Source organism: Oryza sativa, chromosome 5 (genome assembly GCF_034140825.1).
Source record: "Oryza sativa Japonica Group chromosome 5, ASM3414082v1".
Taxonomy (NCBI): domain Eukaryota; kingdom Viridiplantae; phylum Streptophyta; class Magnoliopsida; order Poales; family Poaceae; genus Oryza; species Oryza sativa.
Genome location: NC_089039.1, coordinates 14,598,677 through 14,604,676, shown reverse-complemented (window position 1 = coordinate 14,604,676; position 6,000 = coordinate 14,598,677). Strand labels below are relative to the sequence as shown.

Sequence of the window (6,000 nt, the reverse complement as noted above, 5' to 3'; positions counted from 1 at the left end):
CTTTTTTTGTGAAGTCTGGGGGCTGCGGATTTTGGGAGTGGTGTGATGATAAGGCAGAACCATATATGAAGCAGCTGTTGCTTGATTTGAGGAATGCTGTGTGGTCTGCACGTGAGCAAGTGAATGGCCTGGAGGCTGCACTTCGGGACAGGACAGTAGCCCAGCACAACTTGCAGTCTACCCCCAAGAAAGAAAGCAATGAGGTTCAGGGTCTGAGAGCTGCTGTAGAGAAGATGGAAGCTGCAAATTGTGTTTTAGTTGATAGGATTAACAAACAACAGACATGTATCATGATGTTGGTGTATGTTTTAGTAGCTGTTGTTGTTCTCTTGGTTGGAACTATGTATCTAAAATTGTAGGTTGTGATGAAAGTTAGGGTTCATGTGGTCAGTGTGGAGTTAAGAAAATGTCAGGTGTTCTATTATAATCTGTAATGGGTACTGGAATGAATGGAATTGTTGTGTTGTCAGCTGTTCTACTAGAATTTGTAATTGCAAATTGGAATGAATGCAAAATTGTGGTTTTGTTTGAGATGACAGTTAAAAATCAGGTGATTTGATGACCTGTGCTGGCAAATGGACCAGCCATATTGGGTGACTGGGAATCAAGGCATGTTATGGCAGTTGGAGATAATGGAAACAGCAAAAGTGATGATAAATAATGACATATATTGCCACATCTGGAACCCATTGTATCTGATTACATCAGCAAGTAAACAAGAGTGGTGGCAGTAAATGTCACAGGTTGCTTCAAACTTTAGAGCACTGTAATTCCTTCAGTTATTACACAAAAGATGGCCTATTAGATGCCACAGCTATCACATTACAGAAGTTTCATACCACATGTTACTCTACAAAAGGTGGTGATCTTCTGCCTATTGCTAATCCAGTAAGCATGTCCAAACGTTTTATGAACCTAATATCCTATTCATCCTCTGTTTAGCCGAGGAGATCTCCTAACTTCCAACTTCTTTCTTGGCTGCTCAACCCCAACCATTCCAGCTGCCCTTGCAGATGTTGAAGCTTTCAGCTGCCTCTTTCGAGATGATGAAGCATTTGCCATATGCTGCAACAGCAAGTGGTAGCAGTTAGACATAGGACTGAAGCAAGTGCAAACAGGAAGCAAGCCATTATTACCTTGGCTGCAACATGTGCCTGATCCTGTGTAGAGCTTGGCTGAGATCCTTGAGCCTGTAAGGTTGAGAGAAAATATCAGTTATGATGCTGTGCTAGTAATAAATTTAAGCAAAATCTGCATGAACAAGTTAGTACCTGCACATTGCCCTGCTGTTGCTGTCTCCTCTTGTGACATGAAGCCTTGTTGTGCCCAAGGAGTTTGCACAACCTGCAAGTCATCACTGACCCTACCCTTGACACCCTTGTTGCTTTGGGCTTTTCATGTAGCTCTCTTCTCATTTCCTTCTTGGAAGGCCTTCCTGGCATTCTAACATAACCTGGAGCCTTTGGCCTTGGCCTATCAGATGTAGGCCAGCTTTCCATTCCCTCAACAGGTTCCAAACAACAGCTGTAGGTCTTTTTGAAGGAATAAATTCTGCATGAACAAGTTTTCCTCTCAAGATCAACAGTGAACCTATGATTCTGATGCTTAACTTCAAACTTGTCCATCCCATTGCAGATTGCATGACAGTTTCCTGAATCGATGATGTATGCATTAAGTTTCTTATGTATGTTTGGACAAATTGATCCTAGCCACTTGTCCATCAAGGTTATTTTCTCATGTATCCTAACCATCACCTTCCTTCTAATAGCTTCCAACATGCTAATAATGGGTAGGAACCTAGCCTGAACTATCCACTTGTTGAAAGTCTCACAAATATTATTGTCTACAGAATCATAGTTTGAGCCAAACCTGAACCAAGCCCTGCTCCAGTGGCTAGGATCTGTGTTCATGATAGCCCTTGCACCTTCAACAGTCTCTTGTGCCAGTCTTGCCTTTGCTAGGTTGAATAGCATGACATTTGGAGCTTTGGCACACCTCCAAAACTTCTTCTGCCACTCCTTCTTGCTGAATTTCTTCTTCCAGTTGGCATAAATATGCCTTGCACAATTTCTGTGCTCAGCACTTGGAGCCCAGTGCTGAACTGCATTTACAATTCCCTGCAATCAACCACATAGAAGCCATTTAATAACAACAACACATCAAGAAATACAGTAAATAACACTGAACAAAATATGTTAGAAGAGTATACCTTCTGCTGGTCTGAAATAAACACCCAGCCATCACCTTCACCAAATCCCAAGTCCTTGCATAGCAAATCACAGAACCAATCCCATGAGTCATTTGTTTCCTTTTATACCACAGCCCATGCAATTGGGTACATAGAGTTGTTGGCATCTCTGCCAACAGCACATAATAGCTCCCCATTGTTTGAACCTTTGAAAAAGCAGCCATCCAAACCAACAACCTTTCTACATCCCAATAGGAACCCATTCTTACAAGCAGCTAGGCAAACATATATCCTTTTGAACACTGGGCTTGGCTGGTCAGTATCAAGCTTGACAACAACTATACTCCCAGGATTACTCCTCAACAATTCCAATTGATAGTCAAAAATTCTGGAGTATTCATCCCTTCTAGACTCATATATCTTCTTCAGGACATATGCTTTTGCTCTCTTGCACTAAGATGCACTGACATTTGCAAACATTTGCTCAGAGACAGTTGACTGCATGCTCTGAATACTCCAAGTTGGGTTATCTATGATCGTCTTCTCATATTTCTGAGCAATTCTCTTGTATGTGACCAGGTTGTTATCCTTCCTTGGAGGACAATTGTGCTCATCAACAAGACTTGCTATTTGCCAGCTATTTGTCCTGCTGTTCCTTGATAGCAAAAAACTCCATGGACAGGTTGCCCAGTCACACTTTGCCCTTGTCCTGTAACCTTCATCTTTGGGGAACCTTATGAATCTTTTGTTCTGCAAGGCTAGCTGGACCACTGCCTCCTTAAACTCTTTTTTCCCATCAAATTTCATCCCAAGAGCAAGCCTAACATGGGGCTGGTTGGCATTAAATATGGGGTATTTGGACTTCTTTCTGACCAACTGTCCATCACTATCCTCTTCATATGAATCACCATCTGCACTGCTGTTCTCATATGGGCTATTATCTTCCTCACCCTGAATCTGAACCAAGGCTCCATCATTAATCTGTCTTGAAGACCCCATATAGATCACATCATCTAAATTTCCTACCTCACCATCCTTTAGCTTCTTCTTAAACTCCTTGTATGCCTTCCTAATTTCCTCAACCTCTTGATCTTCTCCTGATGAACAAGAGTCCCCACCAACGTAATCATTGTCAGAACCAGACAAGTCTGCACTCTTCACCCTCTCTTCACATAGTACCACAGCTTTCCCCTTATCCTTTGGGCTTGGGGTACTCCAAGCTCTCAATCTATCTAAATCACTTTTTGTCTTCTCTGGTGTTGACTGAATAACAGAATAGGCTTCCCAGTAGGTAATTCAAACACAGCATCATCATTTAAATCATCCCATTCATCATCAGCAAGAGACATGTCCTCCAATTCATCTTCAAAGTCACTGTCATCACTGCTACCAGACTCATTGGACTCCCCTCCCACTACTGCCTCTACATATATTTCAGCCACTCCTCCATCCACAACACACTTTGACATATAGTCACAGACCTTGTCATCAACCAACACCCTCAGCCCATCTGCCAGTTCTTTCCCAGGAAAAAGCCAGTGCAAAAGCATACCAGGGAGCACTTCGCAGTGATCTTTCAGATACCCAATTAACTCAGGCAAGGATATTTTGTCACGTTCAATGTAAGACATACCCTCAGATCCACCAACATAAAATGTTTCCCTCCAATTGTTAATGAATTCACCGCCAAAGTGAAATCTAACAGATAAATACTCTAGACGATCCATTGCAGTGATGGTAAAATTGTCCTAAAAAAAGTTAAGACTAAAAAATCAATCCCAATGCATCTGTGCCCTAAGATTGACAGTTAAAAAACAACCACCATACTTCCACCTTTACTATAAAATCAACAAAATCAATCCCTATGCATGCAGGACCTAACAATCCCAACACAAAAATCAACCTCCCCCATATTCCCACTTACTCCACCTTTCTGCACTATAATAACAATCCCAACGCATCTGACTAATATCTAGCAAGAACTGCTCAAAAAAATATCAATCCATCCCACACTCCAACTACTTCACCAAAAAATCCACACTTCAAATCGAGCTAAATCACATACCTCAAATGCCCGGTTTCTTCCAGCCTAGTTCATCCCAGCCGCCTTGCAATGCGCCGCTGTGGTCGCAGTGGAGCTCGCCGGCCTCGACGCCGTGGCCGCCTTGGAGCGCGCTACCCCCACCCGCCTAGAGCGCCGCCTAGCCCCGCCGCACCCAGCCTCGCCGAAGTCGCCGGAATCGCCGCCCGTTCTAGGGTTTCGGGGAGAAAGGGGAAATTTTGCGAGAGAGAGAGAGAGAGCGCTCCGCTGTTATATAGTGACCCCGTGCTAACGTGTCGTCCCCTTGCCACGCTGTACTGCCACGTGTACGAAGACCGGTCAAAACCACCCCTAATTCTGCCTTAGGAGGTTAAGTAACCGGTTTTGATAGTTGAGGGTGAATTATGTCCGGTTTTCGACTTTAGGGGGTATTTCAGACAACCGCTATAGTTCGGGGGGGTATTTCGTACTTTTTCCTTTGGGGGACTGGGTTAGCTGCAGAGGGTGCTTTGCCTACTACTTGGGAAGAACTTAAGGTAGCTATGCGTGATAAATTTGTTCCTCCATCATATCATATAGATTTACACAAGAAACAGATGTATTTAGAACAAGGGAATAAATATGTACAGGATTACTATGGTGAGCTACAAAAGGGATAGATACGATGTAGCATAGTAGAGGGAACCGAGGATTCTATTTGTCACTTTTACATGGGATTGAGGTGCGATATTCGGGACATAGTAGATAATAAGGAATTTAACACTGTCAACTAGTTGTTTCAGTTTTCAATGCTTGCAGAGAAGGAATTGCAGGGGCGTGATCAACAGATCAAGAACAAGGCGAGCACGTACACGCCACGGGCGAAGCCATCTTCGAGGCTTTCCAAGCCCATCTCTTTTTGGGCACCCCCACCAACGAGCAAGCGACCAGTTACGTCCGGAGTTTCTGTAGCGCTAAAACCACCTCCCCCACGACCTGCAGTTTTAGGTAAAGGTTCTTCGCAGGTATCCACCAAGAGTGCCTCATCTGTCATTTCGACGGGACGCACGCCCAAGATTCAGTGCCACCACTGCCATGGATTTGGCCATGTGCAGAAGGTTTGCCCTAGTCAACGGGCATACGTTGCTACGGAAGATGGCTACATCAGCACCTCCGACGTTGAAGACGATGAGGAGGAAGAGAATAAAGACGAAGAGCAAAAAGACCTATCTATAGCTCCATGCATGCTTGAAGAATGTTCAATTGACCAAGCGCCTATAATTTCTAAAGATAAGAAAAACGTAAAATCTATCTCGAAAGGCCTCTCGATCTGGTCTTATCACGCAACGCATCTAGAGCCGTCCGATCCCACGCACGCTGGTATAGTCGTCCGTTCCACATGCCGACATTGCCAAGAAGGCCAGAATAGTCCGAATCTTAAGCCACATGACGCACTCTGCTACGCCAGAGAGAGAAGTTTCTCCCCTATGCTTCAAATATATACTATTCATCCTATGCTTCAAATAAAATTTTCTCTTAAACTACTCATCCGATCTATGATCCGATTACACCGTTGTGTTCGTAACAATTAAATCTTTATAACAAGATCTCACATGATTATATTTTAATGAAAAATTATAAATTACTTTTATAATATATCTAAATTACTATTAGATTTCACTAAATTACTTCTTAGACATATAAAAGCAAATTTAGTAAAGTCTAAAACTAATTTAGATAAATTATAAAAGTAACTTAAAACAAAAAGAAAGTAACATTGTCACAACATTAG

General features: G+C 42.9%; 1 pseudogene; it reads right to left on the bottom strand.

Annotated features, from left to right (window-relative positions):
- Nucleotides 1-648: 648 nt before the first annotated feature.
- LOC136356644 (uncharacterized) lies at nt 649-3,819 on the bottom strand (annotated as a pseudogene).
- Between the last annotated feature and the right edge of the window lie 2,181 nt (nt 3,820-6,000).